This window comes from Akebia trifoliata, chromosome 14, assembly GCF_017979445.1.
Source record: "Akebia trifoliata isolate Shusen 1 chromosome 14, ASM1797944v1, whole genome shotgun sequence".
In the NCBI taxonomy this organism is placed as follows: domain Eukaryota; kingdom Viridiplantae; phylum Streptophyta; class Magnoliopsida; order Ranunculales; family Lardizabalaceae; genus Akebia; species Akebia trifoliata.
This window is the reverse complement of record NC_141388.1, coordinates 10,816,145-10,825,395: the sequence shown is the minus strand read 5'-3', so window position 1 is coordinate 10,825,395 and position 9,251 is coordinate 10,816,145.

The window sequence follows — 9,251 nt, the reverse complement described above, 5'->3', positions numbered from 1 at the left end:
AGAGATATTTTAAAGTTAAGGTGGGTATAGCAAGCAAGTGGTTAAAATGAACTACTTCAGTTTGTGCAAATAAACCCACGCTTCATCTTTCTCTGAGTTCTCAAGCATAGTAACAAATTTTGGATTCGACACTATGGTTCAGTTGGGTTAATATGGCCAAATTCAAAAAAAAAAATCTTAAAAATTTTGGGGACTATAAAATTTATATTTTTTTTATGTACTTAAAAATAAGTCCATTTTTTAACATATACCACAAATTAAATCCAGATAAAATAATGTATCCTAATAATAACAATAGTTATTTTATATTCCAGATTATTGACAAAGTGTATTAAGGAAAAAGATTTTTTCAAGGTGAAAGTGCATTAACAAAGAATTTTATGAAGTGCGAGCACATCAAGAGAAAAAGATGAGGTGGGGTTAAAAAGGAATTAAGATGTTTACTAGCTAGATCGTTTGGGTACCACCCCAAATTTCATTGCATTTAAAAAAAAAGTCCATTATTTTTATTTTTTTATTTTTTTTTTTGCTAACTGAGTGTCCGGGCCAGCTTACGCACACCATAACTAATCTCGGGGAGGACAACCACAACAACCCACCGCCATGGTCCCCTAGTTAAATCATGAGAAAAAACCAAGAGGGGAATCGAACCCGTGACGTGCGCCTAACCCACACTTCACATGCTCGCTCTTACCATTTAGGGGGAGAGATGTGTAATAGAGTGAATTAAAAAGATGAATCAACAGATTTTTTATGTCAAAATGGCAAATATTCGAATTTTTTAATGATTTAACGTACACCCCGATTAATCGTCAATTAAACCGACTCACCTCCTATTATGCTAATTTTTCTAACTTTTCAGAAAATTTCATCAAATTTTGTGATTATGTTCTCTAATCCTTTATCATCGCGTGATTGCATTAGCAATCAAATTAGTCACAAATCGACAAAATATCTACCCAATATCACACTAGTACCTTCACCCTTTGATAATTGCTTATTTATAATTTCGAAATTCTTGATAATAATGCATGTTGACTTTGTCATATTAATCACAAAAATAAATAAATATATTAGAAGGGAAGTCTTTTTTCTATGATTTTACTGAACATTAAGTCGTATGTTATTTTGATAAACATTCAACACTGTTAGGTTGTTTTCTTTTAAATTAACCTACGTAAGAGCAACTTCAACGCAAATAGCCATATTGGTTAGATATAATTAGTAGGCATTTATTATGGAGAGCCATTTTGCCTATTCAAGGGGTTTGCATTCCAACTATACTAGCCAAAATGACTCTCCAAAAATATTTTAATAGTTTTGTTTTTAATTATATACATAATTCAACTACTTTAAAATGGTTCTCAACTATCATCATTTGTCTCTCTAAAAAAAAATAAAGTAGAGAGCTTTATTCAAAGTGCATTGGAGTGGCTTTTGACTCTTCAAAGTAGCAGTTGACACTACATGAAAACTGAAAATTTTGACAGGCCAAGGCCTAAGGATTTTAGAAACTGAATTTTGACTGTTTAGGACTGTCGAAATTCTTGATGTTCCCAGATTTGATGGCTTAGAGTTGTCGAATTTCTCCCATCCTTCATTTGACAGTTTCGACCCGTCGAAAACACAAATTTGACATTGAAAAATTCAACGTCAATTTGACCCCTTTGTCTATCGAATTTTATAAAATTTGACGGCCCAAGGCGGTTAAATTTGGGCTTTTTAACATTGTGTGAGAGAGGACGCAGAGCCTGAGTGCATTGGAGTCATTCTAATACCAGATTTCATGAGCTCAACTATCACGATGCGTGTGGGGGATTTCATTTTTCAAAAATGCATATGTCAATTTGCATTTAGGCCTTTGTTTCCTTCATCTATTCCAAGGATTCCACCATCTGATTTGTATCCTTCTATTCAAACAAACAGATTCAACACCTTGTAATTCACAAGAATATACTTAACGTGAAAAAATCACATCAATTATTATTTTGGATGTGATGAATTTTTCTCTTTGCTTTCAGGCCAATCATAAGCTCATGAATCCAAAGAGAGACATGTGGTCACAAATCCATTCGTCGTGAACATGGGTCAATCCAGGCCGTTTCTATGGATGTAACACATTTTGTGGTCTATCATGGAATTCATGGGGGACTTGATAATAACTCATAACCTCCCATTCATGTTCAGCCGTTTGTTTAGATGACTATCTCCACACAGGTCAAAAGATGAAGAAGCTTGAGAGTGAAAGTAGAGGGACCTTTTATGTATATATAGCAAAGCTTAAAGAAGAGATTTTTTTTCAGCTTTCAAGTGAAAAAGAAGAGTCATAGTGGGTACGGTCACACACTCCGAAAGCAACCTTGAGATATTTAGGTCACCTCCCTCAAAATATCATCCCCATCATGTAAAGAATGACCCCACCAAACACAACAAAAAATCTCAAGCAACTGCTCTCATTCACAACTTTATAGCTCTATGGTATACATACGGTTTATGATTTAGAAAAGGAGGGTTTTTTATGAAAGAGTCGTGATAATATGATTCGCTAGGTGGCATACTCAATCGACTCTCTGATGTGGACAAGTTCAGGAACCTTAGATCTATACGTCTCGGGATACACGATTGCACTTCCCTATAAAAAGTGTATCCTGAGAAGTATAGATCTACGATTCCTGAACTTGTCCACGTCAGAGAGTCGATTGAGTATGTCACTTGGAGAGTCATATTATTAGGACTCTTTATGAAAATGGTTAAGATTACTTTGAAAAAATTACTTAATTGATAATATTTTTAAACATTTATAAATGATCATATATTTAATTTCATAATTATTATTTTTACCAAAAATGATTATTTTTTTAGACTTATCAAATTCCTCCAAATTCTTTGTTGATGGTCATGATGATTGAATCTTCTCTTATAGGAATCCCCTGATAGGCTGATATGGGATATGGACCATTTATGACACCCTTTGTAAGATAATTGCTTAGGAGGATCTTTTGAATTTTTTTTTTAAATACCTAAATTAACCTTCCATGTAATTTAAAAGTTTAATTGTCATTTTTTAGAAGTGCACCTTCCATGTTTAGGTGAATATTTGAGAAACCCATGCCTTTAAAAGTTGATGACATGCTCCTTGACAGTGGTCTTCTCTAGTTGATTAATAAATATGATAAATAAATAAATAAAAAGACCTTGGTTTTTATGGGATGAAAAATGACAATGATGATGATAATAATCTTGATTATGATGACAATCATAATGAATGATGATGATGATGGGGGTGATGGTGATGGTCATCAACATCATCCAAGAAATTGAAGACGATCCATTTTGGAAGGAAAAAATCAAGATTTTTTTTGTCATCTTCGAAAATTTTAATTAATTTATAAGAGAGGACCTAGGTCAATGGGACTCTCATCAGTTTTATGTCATAACCATAACAATTTCTCAAATATTAAATGTGATTAAAAAAAAAACAAGAAGGTGGCATATGCAAACACACATTTATAAGAAGGGTTTATTTGTAGTTCAAAATATCAATTAATGATTTTTTTTTGTATAGTACATAGTTAAAAAAGGTATTTTTATAATTTTGAAAACTAATCAAAGTGATATTCTTGATTTTTTACCAAAATGATCCCTAATTATATTAAATTTAAATATAAAAGTGGTGGCATTTATGGCCACTCAACTTTTGGCGTGTAACCATTTCTACTCTGCCTTCTCCCATTATAATAATAAGGAAAATTACTTAAAAGACCTTAGCAAAGGGATTTTTTCTAAATAGTCCCTAAATTTTGGGCCGTCTCTTAATGCCATTTTAGTAAGCTTTTCTTTTCTTAATAGTTATTGGACCTCATCTCACGTGTATAATATCTTTAAATACCCAAACTACCATTTTCTCATTCTCTTCACTTAGTTAGGTTTTTCAATGGCAATTACGATCATTTTCGACTATCTTTGATCATGAATGACAAATAAAGAATAAATTTCTCTTAATTTTGAACATTTGGACTTTTTTGTTTTTCGATGATTTATAAAAAAAAATGAAGAACGTTGTTGAGATTCTAATTTTTTTTATGATTATGTTGTAATTTTTTATTTGTAATTATGATTTATGCATTTTGGGTATTTCAAATAAATTTACCCAAAATAAAAAAAATGATTTTTTTTTATTACATTTACAGATTCGAGTTTACCACTTTGTATTGTCTATTTCAACATTTTTATTGTTGAACTCGGCACTTAGTATCAAGTTTGCCACTTTTTATTGTCTAGTTCAACATTTAATTACTGTCAAGTTCGACATTTTTATTTATTTATGAAAGTATTACCAAACTCGACAGTAATTAAATGTTGAACTAGACAATAAAAATTGGTGAACTCGACACTAAGTAATAAAATGTTGAACTAGACAATACAATTAAAGTGGTGAACTCAACACTAATGGGTGAGTTCGAAAACAAAAATGTTGAACTAGACACTGTAATGTGAACTTGATGTTTTTTTTTTTTTCGACTTCAATTCTTGGTAAATCTCTTCGAAATACCCAAAAACACATATTTTAATTGCAAATCAAAAGTTACGATATGATCAGAAAAGAATTTAGAATCTCAATTTCTTTCTTCATTTTTTTAATGAATCATCGAAATAAATAATAATAATAAAAGTGTCTAAATGTTCAAAATTAGAAGAATATTTTTCTCCATTCGTCATTTGTGATCAAAGATCGATGAAAATGATCAAAATCACAATTGAAAAACCTAACTAAATGAAGAAGATGAGAAAATGATAGTTTGGGCATTTCAAAGACATTATAAACATTAGATGAGGTCAGGGGACTATTAAGAAAATAAAAATTTACTAAGTTGACTATTAAGAGACCGCTCGAAACTTAGGAACTATCTTAAAAAAAATCCCTCTGCCAAAGTCCTTTAAGTAATTTTTCCTAATGGTAAAGAAGATGTGAAAGTTGATTTGAAAGTAATGTGACATTGAAGACAATGTTTTTTAAGTGTAAAGGGATTCAAGAGGTATTTCAAGTATTTTATTAAAGTAATTCTTCAAATTGTCCTTGGGAGGATGATGTTGGATAAAGTGTTCCCTCGATGATTCATATTTCTTATCACGAGAGTTTTTAACAATGAAAAATTACTTAATAAACCTTGTCGAAGGGATTTCTTTCTAAATACCTCGCTTTTTTACAACAGTTTGATGGCTTATGTAGTAAATTTGTTATATCTAAATGGTCCCTTGACCTAATCTCTTTTTGTAATATTTTTTGGAGTACTCATACCATCATCTTCTCCACACAGATTTTTCAATGGCAATTACAATCATTTCTGACGATTTTTTTATTTAATTTTGAATGTTTAAATTTATTTTCGATTTGTGTCGGTAATTTATAACAAAAAAAATGACAAATGAAATTGGGATTTTAAATTTTTTGAAGATTTCATTGTAGCTTTTGATTGGAATGTTTGTTTCACAACTAAAATATATGCATTTTGATGTTTCGAGAAGATCTATCTAGTATCAAAGTCAAAAAAATGAAAAAAATAATCTAAAACACATTTACTAGGGGTGCACATTGGATCGGGCCAAATCGAGAATTGAATCAAACCAAGGCAATTCAGATTGGATTGGTTTGGTTCTGGATTACAAATTTGAAAAACCAATTGATTCAATTATGTTCTCAATTCAAGGGAACCGCAGAACCAAATCAAGAACCAAACCAACATATATAATTACATTTATTTAAAAAATAATAATTAAATATAACATTTTTTTCTTCCTTACTTTTGTGTTCTGCTCTCTTCTTTCCAATCCTGCAGAAGCCTTTGGATTTTGAGAAAGAAACCCTAGCCGTTGATCATCATCACCCCTCACTAGAGAAATGATCCTCGTCGTTGCCACCTCGCTTGAAAAGCTAAAAAAGTAATCTCTCTCTTTGTAACATCCCTTGGTCCCCACACTACTATTTGAGTGAGTCTAACTAGCCTTACTGAGTTATTTAGGATTTCATCCTCACTAACGGTCCTTGGGATCAACTTGTGGCATCCAAAAACTTGATCCAATGCTTCAGGATTGTAGAAGATAAATTTCTATGAATTTTGAAAAAAAAATCTCAAAAAATAATTAATTTTCATCGTTGAATTTCAATTTTAAGTTATTTGGAAATTTGGTAGTCGTCCAATTTCAAAACCTAGGATCAAGTTTTTAAAAGACTATTTTTTTAATTTTTTTTTTGGTTGTGAGTTTTTTTAAGCAACTTAGAGGTCTGTGGTGTTGGATTGTTGAGGTGGTAATCCATTTGAGAAAAACGACCCTTAGTAAGGCTCAAATCTTTACTAAGTTAGGTAACCTAAGCATCGAACCAATCTAAGTAGATTTGGTCCTAGGGTGTAGTTGGTTCAGTTCCAATTTTGCCCCCAATCCGAACCATGTGCACCCCTAACATTTACAACATTGAGTTCACTACTTTTTATCGTCAAGTTCAACATTTTTGTTATTGAGTACAAGTGCGTCAGATGTATCCACCACTATAGCTCAACAATAAAATTGTTGAATTCGACAATAATAAATTTTCGATCTTGATAATAAAAAATTGTCAAACTCAACAAAAAAATTAAATGACCAAATTCAACAATTAAAAGTAGGGGTGCAACTTGGTTCGGGTTGGTTCGGTTTAGAGCAAAATCAGAATCGAACCAACCCAAACCGACCTTAATTCGGTTTGGTTCGATTCCATGGGTTGAAAAAAAAAATTTACACAAATTTTTCAATAAAATTATGGAAACTCATACCTTCTTTAGCAATTGCAAATAGAGAGACCAGTTGTAGTAGAAAATATTCGGATGGCCATCTCCATCGTTACCTACCCCCTACCCAATATGACTGAAAGAGAGAGACATTTACAAACAACTTGTCATTAACATAAAGTCCATGCCGTTTTACCAATCTAATTTCCTTACATGAGGACCACAAGAGTTATTAGACTCAAAAAATTTAGAAACTTTACCAAAATAAATTTATATAATAAAATCTAATAATTTGGACAAGATAACATGAAAATTCATAAGGATTCTTCTATACACACACACACACACACACACACACACACACACACAAAACCAATTAAAAATCAAATCTAGTTTTTTGAACAAAAATAAAATAAAATGAAGGGGAAAGTGAGAAGCTCCTTCAAATCTAAAACCATTAATATTCTCCAATCTCACTTTACCACTATAATGAGCTTATTGAAATACCACCTTGACTATGATGTTCTATGAGAGACTAATAAAAATAATCTAAATACTTCATCTTCAATGTGATTGAAAGAGAGAAAGAGACGACCCACCGGTCGTCGGAGTTGAAATGCAGCCGCTAACCACTAACCGCACGCTTGCAGCCACAAAAGAAAGAAAAAGACAACCCGTCGGTCGTCGGATTTGAGATGCAGCCCACAGTCGCAAAAGAGAGAGAGAGAGAGAGAGAGACTCAGGCCACCAGAGTTGAGAGCAGCCCTCAGCCTCAGCCTCAGTTGGAAGAGACGACAGAGAGAATATACTTAGGGTTTTAAAAAACGAAAAAAAAAAAAAAAACTTATATATTATTTAAAAATAATTGTTGGTTTAGTTTTTGGTTTGGTTTGATTTTTTATCAAGTCTAAATCGAGAATCAAATTGAATTTATTGATTTTTCATATTTTCAACCCGAAATCGAACCGTATTTAATCTAAGCCGAACCAAATCAATCCAAAATACACAATTTGGTTCGGTTCTCGATTTGAACCAAATTAACTTGCACCCCTAATTAAAAGTAGTGAGCTAGACAATGTAAATGTGATTCATTATTTCAACTTTGATAGTGGATAGATCTTCTTGAAATACCCAAATGTGTATGTTATAGTTGCGAAACGGACTCTCAAATCAAAAGTTGCGAGAAAATCTTTTAAAATTTTAGAACCACAACTTTATTCGTCAAATTTTTTTGTAATAAATCTTCAAAATAAATTGCAAAAATATATATCTAAATGTTCAAAACTAAGAGTGTATCATTCTCAATTCATCATTCTGAATAAAAATAGCCAGAAATAATTACAATCAACGTTGGAAAACCTAAGTATGTGGAGAAGACAAGAAAATGATAGTTTGGGAACTTCAAAAATATTATAAGAAGTATCATTTAGATATAAATTTTTTTATTAAATGGACTATCATAATACCACGAAAATGTTAAGGATTATTTAGTAAGAAACCCCTCCTACAACTTCTATTAAGTAATTTTCCCCTTCCATATTTGAAAAAGAATAAGTTTCCACACACATTATCCCTTTTTATTTTTGAAAAGACATACTTACTAGGAAGAAAAAAAATATTACCAACCTTCATTTTCACCCTCAAAACTCAACATCTTCGACCTTCAGGCAAAACTTGTTACTCTAATCATCATCTTCAAGATTCTACACCTTACCTTAATAGCAAGATAGGATTATTTCTCAATGGTTGAAGTGAGTTGAAAACTTTGGGTTGAAGAGATTAAAAAAGGCAAAGACGACAATAGGATTTTAGGGGAAAAATTAAAGATTTTATGAAGAGATTGAAGACTCCATATTTTGATCTTTTTGTTAGTTTGTCATGAAAGTCCAAGTCGTCAAATTTTAGAATCTCAACTTCATTCTCCATTTTTTTAATGAAATATCAAGATAAATAATAATAAAAACATCTAAACGTTCAAAATTAGAAGAGTATCATTCTCCATTCCTCATTTATGATTAAAGATCGTCAAAAATAATTAAAATCACAATTGAAAAACCTAACTAAATGAAGGAGAGGAGAAAGGGAAGTTTAGATATTTCAAAGGCATTATAAGCTTGTCATGATGAGGTCGAGAGAATATTAAGATAAGAAAAATTTACTAAATAAACCAGTTAGATAACACCCAAAACTAAGGGACTATCTAGAAAAAAATCCCTCCATCAATGTGTTTTAAGTAATTTTTTTTAATAATAAATATGATGTGATGGTTGATTTGAAAGTGACATGACGTTTGTACTAGAAGACAGTTTTCTAATTGTGAGGTGATTCAAGTTTTATTAAATAATCCTTGGGAGGACGATGTTGGATTCAGTGCGATATATGAGATTCGAGCTTTGGTAAATTTGTTACATCTGAATGGTCCCTTCACCTAATCCCTCTTTCTAATTTTTCTTTGAAGTACCCAAATTATCATCTTCTTTACAGGTT